We start from the raw sequence: 26879 nt of genomic DNA, 5'->3' as shown, positions 1-26879 counted from the left end.
TTTGATTTTCATCCAACCTTGGTGTCTCCATAGTTCAAGCCAAATCTTGTCTAGAGCTTGTGTATTCAGGTCAAGGAGAATGAGTTTTTCTTCCTTGAGATTAAAGGCTCCCTCATTCTTGTAGCCCCATCTTAGCTAATCCTACCCTTTTGACTTTAGAATCTTCCTTTGGTCTAACATTTTTTGTAGAGTTTTTGCTTTAGCTTTTAGTGGGATGCCCTCCCTAAAATTCAAATTTCTCCATGCTCTCCATTTTCCATTGTTGTTGGCTTGATCCCAAAAGTCTTTTACTTTGGATAACCCTTTGGTTTCTGTATCATCCTTGAGATCCCTCCAGTCATCTTTGAGCAATATGGGTTCTTGTTGCCATCTATCCTCCCAGAATAGGGCCAGATTTCCATCTCTGATCTCCCAGAAGCTGTTTGCTTGGACTAAGTCCCTATTATCCTAGGCCTTATTCCAAAGGTATGAGCCCCTTCTATGTCCTGACATTCTTATGAGATCGTTATTTAACCAAGTGCTGGCATATTTTTCTTTCCAGATCCTTGCCCACTGAGCCTCTGGGTCTTTAACCCATTGCCACCATAATTTAGCTCCTAAAACCTTGTTAATAATTTCAGGATCATCCAAACCAAGCCCCCCATAGATTTTAGGTTTGCAGATTTTTTCCCAACCTACCAAGGCCCATTTTTTCCTTTCTTCCCCCTTGCACCAAAGAAAATCTCTTTGAATAGTTCTGAGTTGTTGCAGGACTCCATTTGGTGCTGGAAGCACAGAAAGCATGAAGACTGGGATTTGATTACAGGACCGCCTTGGTTAACACTAGCCTACCAGCCAAATTTAAAGATCTGGTGGTCCATTTCTTAAGTTTGTTAATACTGGCTCCCAGATTCTCTTGTGTAAAGGCTTGGCTGTTAGCGGAACTCCTAAATATTTTGAAGGGAGGGACTCCCTTTGAAAGCCCAAAATCCTCAAAATATTTCTCTGAATAGCAATGTGAGAGTTGAAGAAAAAAATCATAGATTTGGAGAGATTAACTTCCATACGTGAAGCCATAGCAAAGTCTCTCAGGATTTCCCTGTAAGCTAGAGCTTCTTTAACCGTGGGGATGCCCTGCAACATGGTATCATCAACAAATTGTTGATGAGTAAGGCCTGGCCATCTTTAGAAAGTTGGATACCCTTGATCTCATGTTACACAAAATATTGTCACCATGACTTTTTGCAGTCAGTGTGAGTTTATCACCACTCATATTGTCCTCCTTTGCAAGTCTTAAACCTCAGCTCTTCATGTCAAGCCTTAAAAATGAGAGAAAGTCCTTGAAAATCTTCAAAAATCTGGTTCCGTACTTTCTCTTAGCATTACCTGTGGTCCCGCACTCCTTGGTCATGTCACCTGTGGACCTACTGATGAGCCCCAAATTTGGTAACATTTTGGGATCATTTGGCCTAACTACCCTTGTTCAATCCTTTATTTTTCATAACTTATGCATTATTTTCTAGTATGTTTATGTCATTTGTACGAATAAGGGTAGTCACTATTCCTAGGTGGCTAACACGTGCTCATTTCAAGATTTTTTGACACGTGTTGAAGCAAAACCGAGCAGACATGGGCTAGGAGACAGCCAAGCTTGGGTTGAGGATTCATAGGGGGTTTTTCTATGGCATTAAATAGCCTCCCTCGGGATCTTCACCCCCAACTCCGAGCTCCAAAGGCCACCAAAACCGGATCTAGAAGGCAGCCAAGCAGATTTCTTGGAAGGAGCTGTTCACTCACAGTTTGGGCAGCCAAGTCCCATAGATTTAGGAGGCCAGCTAGGGCCTCGTAGTGTATAAATTTTAAGGCTTCAGCCTTCGAAAAGGACTTTTGGAAAACTCTTGCATATTCTGCACTACGTGTTGCTAGCTCTGTTTTGTTCTTTTGTAGCCATTATTGGCATAACTCTTGACTTATGATTATTTTTTTTATAATGGGAAGAAGTCAGATTTGATATTAGCTCTGAGTTTTTTATAGGAGCCATAGATCTCGGGGTTGGGCCCAACCTGAGAGCCTAGGGCCTCCTTATTTGTATTGTTATCTTTCCTTTTAGCACTGTGATTTTCCTTTTATGCATCTGAAACGAAGTTTGTTGAGCTAGATTTAGTTGTGTTGGTTAAGTAGGTTATTGTTGAGGAATAGAATTACTTCAGATGTGTAGAATAGATTGATAAGATAAAGATTGATAAAAGCTCCATAAAAGGGTTGCCTGCACTCTCAGTTTCACCTCTCCCTTATTGGATCAGGGGCTGGAATTGTGGAGCCAGTGCTGCTCAACAAAAACACTAGTTTGCTTGACCATGCAATCATTGGTGTAATGTTTTTCATTTGTAGAAGTTAGTCATGCGTTTAGAACTTTTTAGATGTTCCTTTGATTAAGTGTTGTACATGGTTCTCTTTGGAAATAAAGCTGCTGTTCATTTGTTTCATTGACAGTTTGGATAGATTAGCTAAGATTTCGATTGTATGCAGGATTTGGTTGATTCAGTTAAGTGCACACCGTGCAGGGCATATCCATCTTTCTCTCATCCACCTAAGCTTCGTCCAGGCCAGCTGCTCCATCTCCTAGTCAGCTTCTTCGTCTCACAACTCCTCTTCTGTCCACGTAACCCTACCTTCTTGCTCTTCCATTGCCTTAGCCTTCCTTAAGACAAGTTAGCTCTCCACACCCTCTCATCACTTCATCCATCAGTCACTGGGTCATGTTAGACCCCTACCCTACCTCCCTATCCATTCATGCATCCTCTTTCACTCACCCATCTTCCAAAATCCAATGTTAGAACATCCTGTAGAAATTTATGAACATCCTGTAGAAATCCATGAAACATCCTGTAGAACCCCTACAGATTTCCTGTAGAAGCTCACAAGTGAGGTTGATGGATAGCCAAACTTGGTGAAACTCTCTGGAAGGGTGTTAGGGACTCCTTAGACCCTCTCTGAAACTTCCCAACCTTTTCCAAGAATTTCTCCTCCTTGATCCACCCCTGCACAGTAAGAAGCCAGTTAAAAGTACATGTATGATAATTTTGATAACGTAATCAAAAATACAAAAAAGATGTGTTCTTTAGATAGAGATAGCATAGGCATGTGCATTTCACCTTTGTAGAAGTAATGGCATCTTTTTCAATAGTTTGCATCCTCTCCTTTGCATCAGTAGGACTAGCTGGTAGAATTAGGGTTTGCTAGGGTTTATGTTACTCTTTGACTTTCAGTTTCTTTCTGCAAGTAGATCAGCTTCCTTTGAGTTAGCTTCCATCCATCAGGTACAAAGCTTCTTCTAAGAGCTCATAGAAGTTGGCTTGAGCCCCTAGCGGACTTGTGCCAGCTGACCAAGTGACAGCTGCGGCAAGAGCTAGTACTTGTGCATACAGCACCGTCGCTTCCAAGTTTGTTACGAACTACCGGGTTGATAAGAGTAAAGAAGGGAGTCCCAGGAGTTGCAGCATTATTGCTGCAATACTGGAGCCTACCATCTTTTTGGTGTCGTTGCCGGGGAAGCGTCAGAGTATTGGTGATTGTTGCTTTTCTTCTATTTTTCTACACTCACCTTCTAACAATGTAAACTTTGAAATGAGAACTATAAACTCAAAACGTGAACTCTGGCCAAAAAACCCCAAAAAAACATCAAAAACAGTGCTAAAAACGAAAAGTGTGTATACTGGAACGATGTTTTTTTTTAGGTGTCAATTTTGAACGTGTTTTAAAAATGGCAGTGACTACGAAATTTACTACGAAATTTTCGTGCAAAATATAGCTTCAAAACGAAAGTGTTGATACTGGAATAATGATTTTTTTTTTTAGGGTCAATTTTCAAACTTTTTAAAAAATGCTAATAAAACCAATTTTTTATGTCTCAAACAAAGTTAAATTTTAAGGAAAAAACACATTAATGTTTCTGGTAGAATATCATTTTTCTTTCCTAAGTATAAATTTAACATGTTTTCAACCACAACATGCTAGATACAAAAGAAATTGAAATTTTTTCAACTATAAAACTAAAAAAACATGACATTATGAACAAATTATATCACTGAATGAATTCAAAAGTCTTTATTTGTATACTAAATAAAACAGACATTATATATCTAATTTGATATTGCATTGTAGATATTTAAACAATACAATTTATCATACTTAAGACATAATCCAACAACATAAAAATGCTTCATAACTTCTCATTTAACAAAATATGGAAAACATTAATTTTATTTGAAGATACGATGCATACATCAGTTATATAAACTATCTTAAACAATTATTCAAACTCAATCACCCAATAACCGTGGGTAGGCCGTTGTCGTGCCCCCTTCCCCCAACCCATTACCGATCTTTCCCATTCACCCATGCCCTCTTCCCCCTTCTGCCCTACCCATGCGCCAGCCCTTGCTACCCCCAACTCACCCACCCATGCACCATTTTCCCAACTCTTCCTTCCCTACCCCACAACTCTCCTCCCCATAAGCCCACCCCCTAACTCCCATTCCCCTCCAATCTCAACTCCTCCCCCCCTTCCTTAACACCGGCCCCATGGGCCTCGCGCCCTACCCCCCTCCACCCTACCCTTACCCCTACCCCTTACCTTCCCCCACCCCCCACCCTTACCTTACCCCCAACCCCCGCCACCCCCCTACCCTTACCCTACCCCCCCCAACCCCTACCCCCCACTACCCCCCTGCCCCCCCCCCCCCCCCCCTCCCCCCTCCCCCCCCCCCCTCCCACCCCCTACCCTTACCCCCTCGCCCTACCCCCCTGCCACCCCCTACCCTACCCCTTACCCCCCCCCCCAACCCCCTACCCTACCCCCCACCCCCCCTGCACCCCCCTTACCCCCCCGCCCTACCCTTACCCCTACACCCCCCCCCCCCCCCTACCCCCCCTACCCCTACCCCCCCTACCCCTACCCCCCGCATTCCCCCCCGCCCCCTCCCCATCCCGCCCATCCTCGACCCCCTCCCCGGCCCCGGCCCACCCCCCCTCCCTCCCTCCCCCTCCCCCTCCCCCTCCCTGCCCCCCCCTCCACCACCACCCCGCCCACCCCTCCACCACCACCGCCCCCTCCTCGCCCACCCCTCCCCCGCCACCGCCCCCTCCCCGGCCCCCCCGCCCACACCGCCCACCCCTCCACCCACACCGCCCCCTCCCCGCCCACCGCCACCGCCCACCCCGCCCACCCATCCCCCGCCACCGCCCCCCCCCCGCCCACCCCTCCACCGCCACCGCCCCCTCCCCCCCCACCCCCCTCCCCCTCCCCCTCCCCAGCCCCCTCCGCGACAGTGGCACCCCCGGGCCGCCCCGCCCGCCCGACCGGCGGCGGGTCGATTCCGGGACAGCTCGCACGAACTAGTTTTCCTTCACTCAAAATTTTAATGCAGGAGCATATTTCAAAGGTGACCTTAGTTTTTTACCTCTAGAAGGTCTTCAAAATTTATGAGAGGAAGTTTGCTTCATCAAGGTCATGAAATCTCGTAGTTTTTTTATTTTCTTAATATTATATTGGTTCTCTAAAATTCCAATTGTGTTTTTGAAAACAATGTTTTTTTGCATGAAATGAACAAATATTTGTATTTTATGTAGGATGTTAAGGTAAGTTAGAAATTTATTTGAAATTTTCTTGAGTTTAAAGGATACAAATATATTTGTATAAACTTAGATTATCTATGTATAATTAAAACACCTATGCATGAAAACATGATAGTGGGAGTAGTGTGAATAGAAGGAATAGTAAGAGTATTAAAGGAAATTGTTATATTGTTTAGGTTTAGTTTTTATATGCTGAATGATATTTCTCTCTGAACTTGATACTCTTAATTGTGTTATATATTATTTATCCATATTTCCATGTAACTTTTGTTCATTCTGGTATGAAGTGGAATGGGTAATTTATAAATGAAATTGCAGAAGGATCCAATAAGAGGTTAATACATTCTAGGCCTATTGCAAACTAATCTTGGCAAAATTTCTACTTTTAGTGGGTTACATTTTAGTTGTCTAGCCTTAGCCCAAAGGGAAAATAGTCATATTGATGTGATACATTCTGGTGGCCTTATACCTCATACCTCAGTTAATAGAGACATATTTTGATAGGTCTTGTTATCATTTTTGTTAATTGAGGTCTATTCACTAGACTAGAAACTTTTCTTATTCATTCCTGATGATCCTAAACTCGTTGGTGCTCAATTAACATATGTGGCTTAACATAATTAGGTTTTGTTTGTTTATGTTTCATCAACCAAAACAATGAAAAGTGTTAGGTGAATGTCTTTATTTCCCTAGTGGCTCGATGTCCATTTAACATAACAATGTTTATTACAGCTAAGTTTCATTAGTCGACATTCAATGAACTGACATAGTGGAAATAATGATATTAAATTTTTGTTTCTTCTAGTGGTCAGGTGGCTCCACGATGTAGTAAATGATTATGGAAAGTGATGGGAAACTGTGTTATGTTAATTGACAACTAGATCATATTTCAAAGAGGAAAGAAAATAAGAACTCTTGATTAGTAGCCTGATGGCCAATTAACAAAAGTAAAAGACAACATTTGGAAGACGAGTTAATGATCAATATTAACTAATAGGAATTTTTGAAATTTGTAGAACTATATATGAATTCTAAAAAATACGAAATTTTGAGATCACAATTACAGGAGATAGAGAGGAAGAGTCGAGTAAGGGAGTAAGGTTAGGTCTGGCTACTTGCATCTTTTTGCAATTCATTATTTCCTTGTCTAATATGTCTCTAGTGTGACTCTCACATGAAAGATGTTTTTTTTCTACTTGGATGTTGTTGTATGTTTCACAATCTATGGGAATTTCTAAGATTTAGATTATGGGTGATTCGAAGGTGGTAATTAATTGGGCTTGAGGTAAAAATAACATCAGGGTGGTCAGCGTCCAATCCATGCTCAACTCAAAATCGAGAGGACATATGAAATTTCAAGTGGACTCTTTTCACAGTATTGTAAGAAAAATCAACAATGCAACTCACAAGCTCTCCAAAGGGGCACTCACTCTTGAAGCAGTAACTCTAATTTCTCTAGAGTTCTTGGAAAGTAATATGTTAGGAGATATGACCTTCCACTTTTAAATCCTTGAGTGACTACTTGTATTGTAATTTTTATAAATTTTATCTTTTTGGAACATATTTTTAAGTAGAATTGTAAGAAATAAATATGAAAATTTTAAATTATATATTTGGGAAATGGAGATGATATTTGAGTGAGATTTTTAGAGGCTAACTTCAAATGGTTCTACTAAGATAGTATTGGAGTCATCCTCTTACTAACACTAACGAGCATGAAATATAAAGTTTTTTTCCCTTTTAAAACATGGAATATTAAAATTGACAAATAAAATAATCAGTTCCGAAATTGATTAAACGTGTTGCTTTAAATATTCATAAAACACATAGTTATACCTATACTATAGAAAAATCTAAAAATATTTTTTTCAAATATCTCTTTTATATATTAAATAATTTAAAATATCTTGTCGTGATCATGAACCACACTGGTTGGTTCGAAATGACTAATGTGATTTCTCCTGAAATCACATTAAGGGTAGGGGATGGGGGGGGTTGGGGGAGGGGTAAGGGGGGCGGTGCGGGTAGGGGGCAAGGTGGGGGGGGGGGCGGTAAGTGGGGGTGCGCGGGTAGGGGGTAAGGTGGGGGGGGGGGGGGTAAGGGGGGGTGCGCAGGTAGGGGGTAAGGTGGGGGGGGGGGGGTAAGGGGTGGGTGGAGGTGAGGGGGGGGGTTAAGGGTAGGGGGTTGGGCAGGGGGGGGCACGGGTAGGGGGTTGGGGGGGGGGTAGTGGGTGGGCGGGGTGGGGGGGGTGTAGGGGTTGGGCGCGGGTAGGGTGTAAGGAGGGGGGGGGGGGGGGTGGTAGGGGATGGGGGGGTGCGCGGGTAGGGGGTAAGGGGGGGGGGGTAAAGGGGGTGTGCGCGGGTAGGGGGTAAGGTGGGGAGGGGGGGTAGGGGGTGGGCGGGGGTGAGGGGGGGGGTTAAGGGTAAGGGGTTGGGGGGGGGGGGGTAAGGGGGGGGCGCGGGTAGGGGGTTGGGGGGGGGGGGGGCGGGGGGGGGGGGGGGGGGGGGGGGATAAGGGTAGGGGCTTGGGGGGGGGGTAAGGGTAGGGCTTGGGGGGGGTGTAAGGAGGGGGGGGGGGGGGGAGGGGGTAGGGGTAGGGCATGGGGGTAGGGGTGGGTGGGGGCTGGGGAAGGGTACAGTTGGGCGGGGGTTGGGGGGTGGGCGCAGTGGCGAGGGGCGGCCGCGGGGAGGGGTTGGGGGGTGTAGGGGGTTTGGGGGGGGCGGGGGTTTTGGGGGGGGGGCGGGGGGGGATGGGGCGCGGGACTGTGGGGGGATGGTAGGGGGTAGGGTGAGGTAAGGGGATGGGGGCCGGGGAGGGGGGGAAGCTTAGGAAGCTTCGTTCAAACCGAAAATTCAGCTAAAAACAAACATATAGCGTGGCATGCAAAGGATGGACCACGAAGAAATACAGAGTTGGCGAGCGAAACAAAGAGAAAACACAGATTTGATGGATGTAGGGAGTACAATAACTTGGTAATCATATCGAGGGATTTGTCATCATCATCATTTTCGGAGATTGGATCAGGTGTGTTACTTTAATTATTAATGTGTAGTGAATCCAGACAAGAGATCTCTCATGAGAGGAATAAGTTAATGGGGCCGGGGCTTCAATGTAGTCGTCAGGGGGTTGTGGGGGGCACATGGGTAGGGGCTCGCCCATACTTGCCTAATTGTGCACTTAGTCTCATTATCCCTCACCTGACCTCCCGCTCGCCCATCGACCCGCCTGCCCATTAGAGGTGGTTAGGCAATTCTGATTATACAAATAAAAAATTTATGGTATATTTTTGTTGTTAATTTAAGTTAATATGTTTTTTTATTTACTAATTTATGTGTTTTTTTTTAGGAAAATGGCATCAAGGAAAATTTCTGTGAATCTTTCTGGACCAAAGAGTCTTAAAGGTGTATCTTCAAAAAACATTGGTGAACGAACTCCACCTGAGCTCATGCCTACAAATATTTCAAGTGCTTTAAGTGATAAGAAGCTAATCTCAGATTGGAAAAGTTCAAAAGAGGTGAAATTTCCATCAAGAGTCTGGTATGTGAAAGAAAGAGAGAGCACAACTGTGATTTTCGCATTGATTTTTAAGTTAATTATTATTTTTTGAAAAAAAAAAGTTGTTATTATTATTTTTTTGACATGAAATTCATAAAAAAAAACTATTATTTGACCATTTTTAGTTAATATTTTTGTATAAAAATTGTGATTTTGACATGTTAATTCTAGCAAAAAATTATCAAAACGTTTAGTTTTTTTGTTATATTTATGTTAAAAATGGTTATTTTTATGTCCATTGTTAAAAAATGTTGTTTTTTAGAAACAATTATTTCATGTGGATTGAAAAATTAATTAAGGATGTATAAATATATAGATTATCTAAAATTCAAACTATCGACTTTCAAATTTAAAAACGCAAAACAATAAAAACCCCCTAAAAAAAAAAAAATTAAGATAAAGAACAAGAAAATATGAATAAAATGACGACTTCAAAAACTATCAAATTTAGAAAATAATTTTTTACATTTCACACACTAGAAAATTATAAGTCAAAAAATAGGTCTTTTAAAAAAAGGGTGTGATGCAGAATACTCACTTTTTAAAATCAGCATGAAAATCACTACCATTCTAAAACTTGATTTCATCCTTGAACATGAAAAAAAATTAAAGTTCCAAAAACCATGTTCTAAAAAAAACATGTGTATTCTGCATCACCACTTTTGAAAATCGGGTCATTTTTTTGCTATCTCTACAAAACGGGTAACAGTATCAGTTCCCGTTTCAAAGTTTACATTGTTTTCTGCTAAATAGTTCATTTCATTTCCATTCTGCAATTTCATTTCTGCAAAAGTAAAATAGATATTTCCTGCTTTCATAGATTAGAAATTTCAATTTTGCAAGCGTAGACTAGCAATTTCAATTCTGCAAGCGCAGACTAGCATTTCATTCATGCAATTTCATTTGAGCAACGTAGCTTAGTCTCATTTCAATTCCGCATCTTCATTCCAGCAAGATAGCTAGTTGCAGTTCAATCTATTTTAGTTTTGCAGGTACAAGCAGAAAAAGCAAAAAGCAATCAAAAGCCTTTCCATTTTATGCCTCGTAGGAACAGAGATAAAACCAGCAAATTCTTACCCAACACCCCCACCACTTCACTGAGTCACCCTTCTCTCTTCTTTGGTGACAGTGATCTAGAAGAACCTATAGGCAAGCCTCCTGAGACATACGAAGATCCTATACCAGAAGAAGAGTTAGAAACCATCCCACCTCAAGCCATGGCTGAAGATGGAAGAGAAGATGAGAGAATAGAAGGTGCCTTTCCCATTCGAGAGACCAATGGAGACATGAAAATGAAAAACATAAGCCCCTCCGCTTTATCTCACTTCCATGGATTGACTACTGAAGACCCTGATACCTTATTGTTTGAGTTTGCTATCCTTTGTCGAACCTATGACTATACAGAAGATGAGCAAAAACTGAAACTCTTTCCCTCTACTCTCAAGGATGCAGCATTACGCTGGTTCATGGGATTACCTGGAAACAGTATCACCACTTGGGCTGAGATGCAGCAAGCTTTCAATACCAAATACCGGGACTACTGTAGGTACAAGGAAGCCAAGGGAGAGATCTTTCGGATGACCATGGGAAATGAGGAGTCTTTAGAAGATTATGAGGAAAGATTCCAACTTAGCTATAAACGGGCTAGGTGCACACTTGACCCTGAATCTCTCAAGTTGGTCCTGCTCTGAGGAGTCCCTGAAGACCTCCTAGATACCCTTCACATGCTAGCTGGAGGAGACATCTACCAACTACCTTACGAGGATATAAAGACTGTGTTTAGAAACCACTCTAGGGCAGCCCAGAAAAGAGGTAGGGGAAACCCCCTTTCCGCTAGTGCTACTTTCTCCAAGCATGAGTTTGTTAATCAGCTGGAGGACCTCAAAAGTGAGGTGAGACAGACCATTTCCATGCAACTTGATACATTCCGAATCCAGTAAAAGAAAGAGGAAGCTGAGAGGGATTTGGCCATCTTCTGTCCTAGGTGTACAAGGAAGCACCCTAAGAACGAGTGTCCCTTACACTCAGTAGAGGTATGCTTCGTTTGTGAGGAGGACCACCCCACAAACCAATGCCCAACCTTACCTGGGTTTAAGGCCATGTACCAAGGAACTGTGGCACCCACTGAACCTCTCTACTTCCTCAACCAAAGAAGGCCGCATGGACCTAGACCTTACCAGCAGGGGATGCAAGGGACATCCCAAGCCTATTATAGCCCCAACCAATATGCTCCTATGCCTTCTTGGGGGCCCCCTGCTCATCCTCCCTGGTCTGTGCCTCCTCCATGGTCTTACCCACCTCAATACCATACTCAACCCACTACTCATTTGTTTCACTCACATGTCCAGCCACAGCCTCAGTGGAATGCACCTCAACCGGGGTGGAGGTCCCAGTACAACACTCCTCCCGCCATTTTGCCTCCACCACCAGCTCAACCACAACCATTACCTCCTGCTCCTCCGAGACAACCCCAAATGCCTACTCAACCAAACCCGAACCCCAACAACCGACAGCCCCAGCAGGTATATACCGGGGAAACAACCCGCCCTACCTATGCTGTGGAGATCCAGGAGATCAACCTGCGATCTGGGAAGACTCTTCCGGATCGCCAACCTCCTCCCCTAGAGGACGAGGAAGACAAATAGGAAAGTGAACCCAAGACCACTCCACCCTTTCCTGAGAGACTAACAGTAACCACACAACCCAACCCAGAAGAGAATGAGCTTCTGGGAGAACTCAAACAGTTGTGTGTAAGAATACCACTTCTCCAAGCCATCAAAGATGTACCGATATACAACAAATTGGTTAAGGAAAAGTGTTTCAGGCACCCAGGCAGGTGAAAAAGAGATGCCTCAACCATCAATGTCATAGGACAACTGTTTGATCTTATGTTGGGGCAAGTAATCTGTCCAAAGTATTTAGATCCTAGGAGTCCTGTAGTTGATGTCCACATCAATGGCACCATCATACCCCACACTTTGATTGATTTAGGGGCTGCCATTAATGTGATGACCAGGGATACCATGCTCAAACTCAACCTTCAAGGTTCCCTAAGGAAGACCTCGACAGTCCTGCAGTTGGCAGATCGCTCCACCATGACTCCCGAAGGGATTGTGGAGGATGTCTTGGTCTCTGTTGACTCTTGGGAGTATCCTGCGGATTTCTTGGTTCTTCAGCCAAAGGCAAAGCTTACCGGATACCCCCTTATTTTGGGTAGACCTTGGCTAGCGACTGCGGATGCTTACATAAGCTGCCGAGCAGGAAACATGACCATCAAAAATGGTCCTATGTCCAAGCAGCTAGTCCTATACCCTCCTGCCCAACCTCTATTAGAGCTTGACTTACCACTTTGGTTGGAAGAGGAGAAGAGGATGAGGTGTACTCTGCACCCTTGTGCACCTTAGAGACCACCAGGGGAGGTCCTCAAACTGAGGATGATCTGATTGAGACCTTGATTCAGAATCCGCCTCCCAGTGCATTGTCCTTAGAGAAATTGGTGGAAGATACTCAAGCCAGCACCTTAGTGGACCTTTGTGTGACCGATCCACTCTCTCCTAGGGTCAAAAATGTGGAGTTTGGCCCCAGGAGAACGTTAAAGATCACCTCCTCCCTATCTCCTTCCCAGGAAAAGGAGCTGTATAGTCTGTTGGCCAGTCATCTAGATGCTTTCGCTTGGAGCTATAAGGAGATGAAAGGAGTCCACCCTTCGGTCTATACCCATCACATCTACATCAAAGAAGATTGTAAACCGGTCAGGCAACCTCAGAGGAGAATGAATCCAACCCTTAAGGACATTGTCAAAGAAGAACTGCAAAAACTGTTGGATGCAGGATTCATCTACCCCATCTCGGATAGCGAGTGGGTGTCCCCTCTGGTGTTGGTACCCAAGAAAAATGGAAAGTGGAGAATCTGTGTGGACTACCAAGAACTAAATAAAGCCACCAAGAAAGACCACTTTCCTCTGCCTTTCATAGATCAAGTGTTGGATGGACTAGCGGGGAAAATGTTTTTCTCTTTCCTAGATGGGTTCAGCGGGTATAACCAAATCCAAATCAGCTCAGAAGACCAAGATAAGACCACCTTCACTTGTCCTTGGGGTACCTTTGCTTACCGAGTCCTTCCCTTTGGGTTATGCAACGCTCCTGCCACTTTCCAAAGAACAGTATTGAGCATCTTTTGTGAGCTGGTCCATGATTCGGTGGAAATCTATATGGATTACTTCACTCCCTATGGGTCCAACTTCCAAGAAGCATTGTCCAATCTGGGAAAAGTCCTAACCAAGTGCATTGAGATGAACCTGTCCCTTAGTCCGGAAAAATGTGAATTCTTGATGACTAAAGGGACCGTGCTAGGACATACCATTTCTCGCCAGGGATTGCAGGTGGATCCTAATAAAATTGCTCTCATAAAAAAGGTTCCACCTCCTCAGAAAGTAAGAGATGTTTGGAGTTTCCTAGGCTTAGCAGGATATTATAGAAGATTTATTAAAGATTTCAGTAAGCTATCCTCGCCACTGTTTGGCCTCTTAGCAAAATATGTTGAGTTCAAATGGACGGATGACTGTCAAAGGGCTCTAAATGAATTAAAGGATAAGTTGGTGTCCGCCCCGATATTAAGAGGTCCAAACTGGGCCCTACCTTTCCACATCCACATTGATGCCTCGAACAAAGCCATAGGGGCAACCTTAGGACAGGTTGAACAAAAACTCCCATATGCCATATACTTTGTCAGCAAAAACTTATCCAAGGCAGAACTGAACTATACTGTAACTGAGAAAGAGTTCCTGGCTGTGGTCCATGCCCTGAACAAGTTCCGACACTACATCACTAGCTATCAAACGTTTGTACATACTGATCATGTTGCAATTAGATATTTAATGAATAAACCATATGTGAATGCTCGTATTATTAGATGGTTACTTCTGTTGCAGCAATTTGATTTGACTATCGTTGACAAACCAGGTAAAGAAAATGTTGTTGCTGACTTCTTGTCTAGATTGGATTTACCTGCAGGTGAAGATGGAACAGTGGACGACCAGATGCCAGATGAACATCTGTTTGCTATCTCAGTACTCTCCCCATGGTTTGCTGATATAGCAAACTATCTGGTCTCAGCACAGTTCCCTCTGCATCTATCTTCCAAAGAGAAAAGCAGAATTGTAAGGAAGAGTGCCTCGTTCACTTGGATTGGGGGCAACCTGTTCAAACTTGGCCCCGATCAGATCTTAAGGCGTTGTGTAAGGGAGGAGGAAGTCTTTGACATCCTCCTAACTTGTCATGACGGGCCTTGTGGAGGACATTTTGCAGCCAAGAGGACTGCCTTCAAAATTCTACAGGCAGGCTACTATTAACCCACGCTTCATCAAGATGTCAAGAGATATATCAGCCAATGTGACCGATGCCAAAGGATGGGGAAGCCAACCCCAAGGGACGAAATGCCTCTCCAACCTCAAGTGACTCTTGAACCATTCGAGAAGTGGGGCATGGATTTTGTGGGTCCTATCAATCCTCCTTCAAGGCAAAGGTCTTACATCATTGTGTGCACAGACTATCTGACAAAGTGGGAAGAAACCAAGGCAATCAAAGTAGCGACAGAAGAAAAGGTGGCTGAGTTTTTAAGAGAAAACATCTTCTACAAATTTGGCTACCCAAGAGAGCTAGTCACCGATCAAGGAAGCCAGTTCACCTCCAACTTAATTGAAGATTTGCTTGCTCATCACAAGATAAAGCATAGGAATTCCACCCCCTATCATCCTCAAGAAAATGGGCAGGTGGAAGTCACCAATAGAGCATTAGAAGGGATTTTGACTAAGGTGGTGAGCAACAGCAGAAAGGATTGGGCAGATTGCCTGGTTGAGGCCACCTGGGCTTACAACACCACTTGGAAGACCACAACTGGTTTCACACCTTATGAACTGGTCTATGGGAAGAGAGCTTTGCTTTCAATTGAGTTCGAGTACAACACATTGAGGATGGCAGCTCAGCTGGACCTAGATCTCAGCCACGCCCAACAAGAAATGTTATTGCAGCTGAATGGGCTTGATGAACACAGAATGCAGGCCCTTCTCCACTCAGAAGTGGTTCAACTTCAGAGGAAGATATGGCATGACCGACACCTCAATGACAAGCAATTCCAACCGGGAGATTGGGCGCTGTTGTATGATTCCAGACACAAGGATTTCAAGGGGAAGCTGAGGACAAGATGGTTAGGGCCATATGTAGTGGAGAGGTGTAATGATAATGGGTCTGTTCTTATTTGGACCATCGATGAGGAAGCCATCCCCATGCTCGTCAATGGGCATCGACTAAAGATCTACAGGAAACCTCTTTCGAGGCAAGAGTTCATCAAAACTATGGAAAAATCAGTGCTGGTCATAGAGAATGGTTCTGCCTCTGTTTTGGGCATACCCTGAGTATCCAAAAAAAAAAAAAAAAAAGAAGAAAAAAAAAATCATAATAAAAAGATCCTTGGGTGAAAACCTTTCTGAGGCTCCCAAGGTAGATGGTAGGGGTGAAAACCTCATTGAGGCGCCCCTGTTGTCTCTCTGAAAAAATTGGAATAAAAACAAAAAAAAGACCCTTGGGTGAAAACCTCTCTGAGGCGCCCAAGGCAGATAGTAGGGGTGAAAACCTCATTGAGGCACCCCTACTGTCTCCTCAAAAAAAAAAAAAAAAAAGGGGGAAAAAACCAAGGAAAAGAAAAAAGAGGCAGAAACAGAAAAACAGGCTCAAGCTTTGGAAATTAATGCAGGTTGCAGGTATTCCATGCAGAAAAGGAGGCCTCTCAACTCAAGGATAAGGGTCCCTACCATGCTACCAAGTGACCTCACCAGCACTCCCTCCAGAAACACTCCTCTCTTCCAAGGTTTGGGCACGGTCTGGTCATAGTTTAGCCTCCTACAGGAAGTTACAGGACTTTCTACAAGAAGTTCTGTATTTCTACAAGAAACTTCCTGTAGAATCTTGGGACGGGCCAGGACTGACTGTGTAGAAGAATTTGAAGCCCGAAGTCCAATAAGGAGGCATGCAACCAATGTTTTTCTCCATCACCCACTGCTGTCGCCTCCTTCCACCACCATTGCTGCCATACGATTGAAATACCTGCGCAGTCAAACTAGAACGTTGGACTCTCAGAAGAAATCATTTTCAAATGAAAAACAAAGCATGCAAAGGCCACTGCGCTACCTGTCAAGGCAATCCGAAGACCCTGCAATCGTGAACGTGACTCCACCGTTTCAGCATGCACCTGAGGAGGAGAAACGGCTACAGGATGTCCTACAGGAATCCTGTAGCAGTTGATCTGGCTAGAGCGCACGTCATGAAGATACCTGAAACTCGTGAGCCGGTGCATGCACCATCCACAGCCAAGCAACTGGTCTCGTAACCAGCAGTAGTCAGTGAAAAGGAGCTCCCGTGCCTGTGCATGAAGTGGCAGCAAGCGGATCCGTCACCCTCGTCCTGAAGCATGAGAAAAATAACGTCACAGCCACACAGGTAAGTGCCTCACCCTGTTTCGTCAAATTACATGAATAATGCTTTAAAATGTGTGTAAATATGAAAATGAATGGGTTGAGCAAGTTGGGTAGCCATTCAACTGGCCACCACAACTAGCCCGACGGCCTCGTCCGATCCGAAAAGCTTTGGGTGTGTCGACGAGGCAGGAAATGGACACGTGGGAAGAGTCCAGTCGGAGAGAAGCGGCGATCTAACAGGAGTGGCGGCGGTAGATATGCAGGGAATGATTCAGCGGTCAGGCAGACATGTAGTGGAATGATCACAGATGACGTCGGCCAATGGGCCGATGGGGACAGCTCACCCTTGCGCCACGAGTTCCGCAGAGATTCAAATCTACCGGCTAGATCGCGTATGGCGCACTACACTCATTTATTCCCAATCACTTTGCAATCGAGTACGCACCCGAAATTTCCTGAAGGTTGATACTCCGAGTTCTCGGCCTATTCAAACGTCCTGTTGTTGCATAGAAGGCCCAGAACCACTGAAGCGCTCCCCAGAACCCGTGCACGACTTCTACAGGAAGCTCAACGTTACAGAGAAATTAAATTGTTCACGTCAAAGGTGGCAAGTCTGGAATGAGGTAAGCTTGAACATAGTCCTCCCATGCAATTGGTTCGAAAGGTGGTGAAGTCGACGTATCAAAGGGGTAGAAAACCGTAAATTTCAGTCTGTGCATGAATTTGCAAGTGTCTTCTTATTTCTGCATGAGAATTGTCGTCGTAGTGTATATGCGGGATTTTCTACAGGGTTTGGTTCATAATTGAGCCACTGTCAAGGCTCACCTGTAGACAGTCGTGAATTTATAAACTGTGTGCATGATAGAGGCGTAACTCTGCGCTCTGTCTGAGGAAATCCCAAAGGTCCATCTTTTTATACGCGCCAGCCAGCTCAGGCCACCACAGCAAGCTTTTACCATGCCGGGTGGGTTCATCAGGAAAGAGCCTACAGACTCAAAGAAGCTACGGGAAACCCCTGAGGTGGTAGACCTGTTTTCTCGTGCACGGTGGATGTCATTCTGTGACAAGCTTCAAGGTCATGATGACGAGGTTGCAGAGGAATTCTTGCAATCCTTGCAGCCAAAGTCCAAAACGTTGGCTGTTGTCAACTTCAGAGGTTTGACCCTCAAACTTACCCCACAGTTCATTAGCAGGGTCACTGATCTATCGATGGGGGTACCTTGGGATAAGGAGGAGAGAAAACTAGGCCAGAAGGCTAAGAAGGAATTCTTTTTGCCGGAGGAGCAATTCTCAGAAGACAAGAATGGAGTGCGAAGAACCAGCCTACAGCCGTTCTGGAGTGAGGTCAGCCTCCAAATTATGATGTATATCACGTGCGAAGGGCGATTCAGCATCGTGTATGGATACCATTTTCGGCTGCTCACAGAACTTAGGAACCAAATGGACCTACCCTTAGAGAAAAAGTTGAGCATCCCTTACTTCCTCCTGCAGTCCATGACCGAGTGTGCCACTAATTTGAGAGAGGGGATGCCAGATCAGATAGCCCATCATGGGCTCATTAAGCTCCTCGTGGAAGATGCACTTCACACATATACCGTCCCTCTATCCTGGGAAACCTTTCGAAATTTGACTAAGGATGATGACATCCGAGTGCTGGCTGAGGAGCTCACCTCCTCTAGCAGCGAGGAGAAGGAACCAATTCAAACAGAGAAGAAAGAGAAAGGCCAAGAAAACATGGCCAAAGCACCAAAGAAAGAGCACAAGGGAAAACAAGAGGAAAAACAAGCTGCCAAAACAGAGGGTGAAAAAACCACATTAACCCACAGGGAGAAACGACTATAGAGCAGGGTGGAAAGGACTGAAAAGGTCCATGTCAGTGAGGGCACATCTAAGGCAGCCTCAGCAAAATTGAAAGAAAAATCACCCTCAGCCAAGCAGGCTAAAATGGTGCCATCTGTTTCTACAGGAAAATTGAAAACGGCTTCGACAGGAAGCCAGAAATCAGCCACTACAGGGCTTTCTACAGGAAGTCCTGAGAAAAGAACACAGAAGGAGAAGACGACCGAAATTCTTGCTCGGGAGGCAACAACTGTGCTGGCCACCCTAAGTACCTCTCCCAAGACAAAGGAGAAATGCAAAAGGGAGACTCCTCTGTATTTCAAAGCGAGGAGAAGTGTGAGAATTAAAACTGGCAGGCCCCAACCTCCATCTAAAGACCCAATTACCATCGAAGACACCCCTACCTCGCCAAGGGAGAAGTCCCCCTCCAAAGTATCAGTCACTTATGAGCGGGGGATCCCCAAGACAACTACCTGAAGGGAGAGAATGGAAAGGTTAGCGTCAAAAACCCCTCTACAGGATGCTGCAGTAGTTCTACAGGAAACTTTAGCCAGGCTCAAGGAGACCGAAAGAATGGAGGGGGAGGCAACCACCTCACCATAAAGGGAAGCAGAGGTAGAACACATCATGGAGCCTAGCCCCCAGCCCAGCTTGAGCTCTTATTATAACTTTTTGGAGGCTGGGAAAATTATTCCACAAAAATTCACAGTACCGCTCTTCTTTACATTGGAAGAAGAAAGAGTATGGACCCACACGTGGATAAGGATAGCTAAATCTAAAGGAGTAGCAGATATAGGCCCCTTGGAGGAACAACTCAAGGAGGCAAGAAGGGAATTAGCTATGGCCAAGCACATGGGAAACTGCCAGCGAGTATTTCTACAGGAAGAGAATGAGAAGCTCAAACTGCAGCTACAGGAACAGCGGAGAGAAAGGGGCACAGCCTCAGAGGACACTACAGCAGAACCTCAAGGCAAAGAAGGAATGCAAGCTGGTCTTGAGGAACTAAACCAGCATCTACAGGAAAGGGAACTGTAAGCAACCATAGAGATACAAGCTCTCAAATAGCAGTTGCAAGAAAAAGAGGCACAACTGGCCTGCATGGCCGGTTGGGCTATGGATGCTCTACAATGTAGGCAGCCGGCCAAATCTTATGGCCTATACCTACGGGACCAGTGGCTGCAATTTCATATTAATGCATTAGCACAGAGGGGTATCTTCCAGATCCAAAACCCCCAGCAGTTCACAGATTTATGCAACAGTAGCTCCTGAGAGGACAAGGCCAAGCTATCATAGTTCTACCTCCATAATTTTGCCCTTCCTAATGTAACTTTATGGGATCCCAACACAGTTGTGGGAGATATGCAGCTAATAGCATTTACCTCATGGTTAAACCACGAAGAAAAGAGAGTGACAGAGGTCAAAGATGTTATGAACCGGGAGTTACATGAACCATTGTTAATCAGAGCAGAGCTAGGGGACTCCACTACATTGATATCTGCCCACCAACACCTAACAACCAACCTGCAGGCTTTACTAAAATATATGGATCAGCAGGCTCAGGCTATAGCATATTTCGAGGATATGGAGCGACTACTAGGGGACAATTTTGTTCATGCTTGCACCCGGAGGTGGAACACATTGTCCCACAGCCTCAAAATTAGGGAGTATCACACTCCAACTAGAATGAGGGAGGGCCTAGTATGGGTACCTCTCTACAAGAAGTCCGTGCAGAACCTCCAGGCCAGCTGGATTGGCCTCAAGCTAATCCCACCTTTGCTTCTGGGATTGGTAGAAGGAAGCACAAAAAAAGAAGAACATAAGCAATGGGAAGAGGTGGAAAAGAAGGCCGGGTTCCATGACAGTAAGGAGGATACTACTTCAGAAGCCTGGGATGTGAGAGTGGCGGTTAAAACAATGAAGGACGAGGAGCTGGATTAGTTGCTCAAGGATGAGCAATAATTTTAGCAGGGGGGTGATGATGAGCCCCAAATTTGGTAACATTTTGGGCTCATTTGGCCTAACTACCCTTGTTCAATCCTTCATTTTTCATAACTTATGCATTATTTTCTAGTATGTTTATGTCATTTGTACGAATAAGGGTAGTCACTATTCCTAGGTGGCTAACACGTGCTCATTTCAGGATTTTTTGACACATGTTGAAGCAAAACCGAGCAGACATGGGCTAGGAGATAGCCAAGCTTGGGTTGAGGATTCGTAGGGGGTTTGTCTATGGCATTAAATAGCCTCCCTCGGGATCTTCACCCCCAACTCCGAGCTCCAAAGGCCACCAAAACCGGATCTAGAAGGCAGCCAAGCAGATTTCTTGGAAGGAGTTGTTCACTCACAGTTTGGGCAGCCAAGTCCCATAGATTTAGGAGGCCAGCTAGGGCCTCATAGTGTATAAATGTTAAGGCTTCAGCCTTCGAAAAGGACTTTTGGAAAACTCTTGCATATTCTGCACTACGTGCTGCTAGATCTGTTTTGTTCTTTTGTAGCCATTATTGGCATAACTCTTGACTTATGATTATTTTTTTGATAATGGGAAGCAGTTAGATTTGATATCAGCTCTGAGTTTTTTATAGGAGCCATAGCTCTCGGGGTTGGGCCCAACCTGAGAGCCTAGGGCCTCCTTATTTGTATTGTTATCTTTCCTTTCAGCACTGTGATTTTCCTTTTATGCATCTGAAACAAAGTTTGTTGAGCTAGATTTAGTTGTGTTGGTTAAGTAGGTTATTGTTGAGGAATAGAATTACTTCAGATGTGTAGAATAGATTGATAAGATAAATATTGATAAAAGCTCCATAAAAGGGTTGCCTGCACTCTTAGTTTCACCTCTCCCTTATTGGATCAGGGGCTGGAATTGTGGAGCCAGTGCTGCTCAACAAAAACACTAGTTTGCTTGACCATGCAATCATTGGTGTAATGTTTTTCATTTGTAGAAGTTAGTCATGCATTTAGACCTTTTTAGATGTTCCTTTGATTAAGTGCTGTACATGGTTCTCTTTGGAAGTAAAGTTGTTGTTCATTTGTTTCATTGACAGTTTGGATAGATTAGCTAAGATTTCGATTGTATGCAGGATTTGGTTGATTCAGTTAAGTGCACACCGTGCAAGGCATATCCATCTTTCTCTCATCCACCTAAGCTTCGTCCAGGCCAGCTGCTCCATCTCCTAGTCAGCTTCTTCGTCTCACAACTCCTCTTCTGTCCACGTAACCGTACCTTCTTGCTCTTCCATTGGCTTAGCCTTCCTTAAGACAAGTTAGCTCTCCACACCCTCTCATCACTTCATCCATCAGTCACTGGGTCATCTTAGACCCCTGCCCTACCTACCTATCCATTCATGCATCCTCTTTCACTCACCCATCTTCCAAAATCCAATGTCAGAACATCTCGTAGAAATTTCTAAACATCCTGTAGAAATCCCTGAAACATCCTGTAGAACCCTTGCAGACTTCTTGTAGAAGCTCACAAGTGAGGTTGATGGATAGCCAAACTTGGTGAAACTCTCTGGAAGGGTGTTAGGGACTCCTTAGACCCTCTCTGAACCTTCCCAACCTTTTCCAAGCATTTCTCCTCCTTGATCCACCCCTGCACAGTAAGAAGTCAGTTAAAAGTAAATGTATGATAATTTTGATAACGTAATCAAAAATACAAAAAAGATGTGTTCTTTAGATAGAGATAGCATAGGCATGTGCATTTCACCTTTGTAGAAGTAATGGCATCTTTTTCAATAGTTTGCATCCTCTCCTTTGCATCAGTAGGACTAGCTGGTAGAATTAGGGTTTGCTAGGGTTTATGTTACTCTTTGACTTTCAGTTTCTTTCTGCAAGTAGATCAGCTTCCTTTGAGTTAGCTTCCATCCATCAGGTACAAAGCTTCTTCTAAGAGCTCATAGAAGTTGGCTTGAGCCCCTAGCGGACTTGTGCCAGCTGACCAAGTGACAGCTGCGGCAAGAGCTAGTACTTGTGCATACAGCACCATCTCTTCCAAGTTTGTTACGAACTACCAGGTTGATAAGAGTAAAGAATTGAGTCCCGGGAGTTGCAACATTATTGCTGCAATACTGGATCCCACCACCTGCCCACTCTGTCTCTAAAGGAATGGGTGTGGACCCCTGTAAAAGTCAAAAAGGCGCAAATTTATTATTAAAAACTCACTTTGGGTTAATTCTAGACGCTTCTAGAAGGAATCTTGAGGTGGAAAGTTCGCTCCTAGGTGGTTTATGCATCCCATAACTAAAGGAGCTAAACCCTTGATGAGAGGAGCTTATCCCTTTGAAGGAGGACTTTATCCCTTTGAAGGTGGACCTGGTAACTTCCTTCCTCTGCACTATAAAATGAGGCATTGGGCTGGTTGCTAGGGAGGTTGAAAGCTGAATATTTTTTAGGGTAAATGCTGTTGGAATTTAGACTTCCTAATTGAGCTTGAGAGGAGAGATTACATACCTTTTGATCTCTTTGGGAAGAGAGTGAAACTTGTCAAAGTAGAGGAGATTCTTGCTGGACCCTGGGAGGAGCTTGTACAACATCAAGGCACCAAGGTTGTAAAGTTCTTCTTTGTTTAAAGTTAATACAATCAGATTCATTTTTCTCAATAAATTGTCTTCTATGGTTTATTTCGTGAATTCCTTGATCATCATGATACATATGGTTTATTATATTGGCTATGCAGGTGTTATTTGATGTGTGCCTATTTGTGTTTGCAGGTTCTTTAAAAGGGAGCTCATTTGGACGAATGGAGCATGGCTTCCACAAACTGGCATTGAACTTGAGGTAGGGTCTAAAACATCTATTGGCTTTTATTTATAAATCACAATATTTAGAGAAAGATAGAATTTGTTTTTCTTGCTTGTCGCTAGATATCCATAGATACTAGGGAGATCGGTCTTGTCCGCAAGAACGATTTCTCCACCCGACATCTCACCCACTAATTTAGCTTGCTTAATTGCTCTACCTAGTCCTTCCATCATGAGTATGAAGAGGAAGGGAGAGAGTGGATCTCCCTGCCTTAGTCCTCTTGAAGGGATAAAAGTCTCTGAGGGAGAACCATTGACTAGGATAGAAAAAATGGGAGAAGAAACAAGGGCCATTACCCATCTGATCTAGTTATTATCAAACCCAAAAGCTGTTAGAATTTTTTGCATATAGTTCCAATTCAGTTTATCATAAGCTTTTGCTATTTCCAATTGCATGATCATTCGTGCTTTCCTATTGATAGTCAATGAGTGCACCATCTCATGAGCTTGAATGATGTTATCAAGGATTTGTCTTCCTTCCACATATCCAGATTGTTCAACCGACACCAGGGTGGGAAGAAGAGGTTTGAGTCTATTGGCCAACACTTTGGATATTATCTTATAGACTACATTGCATAAGGCACTGGGTCTGAACCTATAAGGGGTTTGAGCCACATCCTGTTTAGGGATGAGTGAAATGAAGGTGGTATTGAGAGCCTTCAATATAGTTTTGTTCCTTCTGGAGTCTTCCACTACATCAAGAATGTCTTGCTTCACTGTGTTCCAGCACGCTTTAAAGAAATACACATTAAATCCATCCGGGCCTGGTGCCTTACCATTTTGCATTTATTTTAGGACCTCACTGACCTCCTCTTTCGAGACTGGTCTATTGAGGTTGAAGTTATCTTCTCTGGAAACCAGCTTAGGTATATTGTTTGAAATAATCCCAATGTATTAATCCCTGTCTAAGCTGGTTTCATGAGCAATACTCCGAAAGTTCCGAACCAGAACTACTTCTATTTCTTCATGAGAATTGAGTATGTTACCTCCCTTGTCCTTAATCAAAGAAATCCTGTTGTGAACTTTGTTCGCCATAGTGGATCTATGGAAGAATCTGGTATTACGTTCTCCTTCTTTTAGCCATTCAACTCTGGATTTTTGACGCCAGAAAATTTCCTCTTGTTTAAATAGGTTCTCCTAATCTTGATGATATAGAGTTGCCTGATCATTTTTATCTTTGTCAAAACCCTCCCTAATCAGGGTTTGGTTCAGCTCCTGCATTTTTCCCTCAACCGATGCTTTTGCTTCAAAAATGTTGCCAAATTCCTTCTTGTTCCACTCCTTGAGCCGGAGTTTGATATGTTTGAATCTTTTTTGGAGAAGGAACATTCTTGTGCCTTGAATATTCAGATCTTCAACCCACCAGATGGCAATGAGGTTGCAGAAATCTGGTGGGAGAGCTATATGTTTTCAAATCTGAAAGGTCGGTTCCTGGAAGTACCAATGCCCTGAATTTCCAGTTGCACTAGCCAGTGATCAGAACCTCCAAAGGGAAGAACCCTAGAAACTATGTCCTTATCCTTGATCATAAGATCTTCAGAGATTATGAATCTGTCTAATTTGGATGCCACCTGAGACACACCTCCTCTTTTATTGTTCCAAGTATACGTGCCATTGTTCATAACAATATCCACTAGCTTCATCTTATCTATGAAGGATTGAAATGCCCCAGAGTCCTTTTTCAGAATTCTCGTACCCCCTTTTTTCTCCATCAGCGATTTGATCATGTTGAAATCACCCCCTAAGATCCAAGGGATACTTGCATGTCTTTCCCTAAGATGATGTAGGGAGTCTAGAAGCTTGAGTTTACCATCCAATCTTTGGGGGTCATACACATTCGTGACTAGGTAAATTTCTTTATCTCCCACTAGTTGAATGCCCATTGATAGATAGTCTCTAGATGCCTCTGCATCTATGATATCAATTTTTTGGGGGTTACAAAGCGTGAGAATTCCTCCTACTGAATTTTCTGCTTTGACTTCCAGAAACTCAAATTTATTGAGCCATTTTCTATGAATCTCTTTTATTTTTTGCATGGAACATTTTGTTTCCTTGATGAAGATCATCTCAGGGGCTACTTGTTTCATCCTACTACTAAGTAGTCTTTGTTTTCTTCTACTACCTAGACCTCTTATATTCCAAGAAGTGAACTTCATTATTAAAGATTTGTAAAATAGTAATTGGATAGGTATTTCATCTTACCTTAGTCTATCATTAGCTTTCCACATTCCATTAACAGTTCGTTTTTCTTTTTCTAGCCTCATTTATTTCCTGGGATCCTGGGTGCTAATCCTGGTGTGGTTTTCATAACTTTCACCCCCTCATTACCCTGTCTTTCATTTCTCCCTTGCTCTTCTAGCCCTTTGGTTTGAGTTTTCCATAAGAACAGTTGTTGAATTCTGTGGAACTCTTCTGGAGGTAACGAATCCACTCCTTCCCTGGTACCTTGTTTTAATAATCCTTCTAGATCTAGATTCTCTTTTTCAAGAATCTCATGGAGTTCATTGTCTGCATTTTCATCTCACTCTGTGTCATTTCCTGGTCTGTCTCTAGTTCTCTGTCACTCATCATTTCTCCTTTCTATTTATTGTTGTTTTGGGTTTGCTCATCATTTTCTTCATTCCCCTCCTCCATTGGACTGTCTCCCTTGACCTATTATGCTTCCATTATCACATCCTCATCTTCTAGGGCTTGAAACTTATTTTGACTAGCTCGTTGTTTTTCTGGTTGAAGTTGCTTCGACCCCCTTTTGCTTCCCTTACCTTTCTGGACCACCTTTTGGAAGCTTCTAAAATCTTTCATGGTGTTTTCTTTGCCCTTGTTTTCCATTTTACTGAGAGGGAAATCCCTGAACAGATGCCCATGTTCATGGCATTTATGACATCTAAATGGAATATGTTCATAATCCACTGTTTGCACCCATTCTTCATCAAACACTTCCAAGATTACCTCATTCGGTAAGGCTCCCGAAAGATCCATTTCCACACATATTCTAGCAAAGGATGTGTATTTCCCTCTTCTAGTTGCCTCAGAGGCTTTGACAAACCGCCCTAGCTTGTTTCCTATGGCAGATAAGGATTCCAGTTGCCAGTAATCCAATGGTAGAGAGTAGAGTCTGGCCCAAATTGGAACCGAGGTAAAAGTTTCCCGTTCTGGGACAAAATTCACGACCCATGGTCGCATGTACAGGCCTACTACTGCATAAAAGTAGGGCCCTCCTTCAAACACTCTGTCCTTATCCTCAATATATGCAAAAACAACAGTAAATAATCCCTTTGACCCCAGATGTAGGTCTATGCTTCCTTTTGGTTTCCAGTGGTATTTAATCCATGTTTGTAATGCTTTTTCAGTGGGCCATAAGCCGATGAATTTACAAATGATTGCATAAGTCTGCATATGATCCTGATGTGCCTGCAGAGCTGGATCATTCAAAAATACTCTGGGCAAGATAGTCGTTTGGGTTTGCATGGTCCTTTCTGCATTTTGTCTTTTGTTTCCCGTTCCTTGTCCTCTTCCTTGCTTTCTATGGTATTACTATTCTCCATCATTCTAGAGCCATCCTGCTTCTCTTCCCCTTTTTTTTGTCTTGCCTTTGAAGAAGC

The sequence above is a fragment of the Pinus tabuliformis genome, chromosome 2_2, assembly GCF_031772625.1.
Source record: "Pinus tabuliformis cultivar Carrire ecotype Pingquan chromosome 2_2, CPIR1, whole genome shotgun sequence".
Taxonomy (NCBI): domain Eukaryota; kingdom Viridiplantae; phylum Streptophyta; class Pinopsida; order Pinales; family Pinaceae; genus Pinus; species Pinus tabuliformis.
This window is presented reverse-complemented; position numbering follows the sequence as displayed.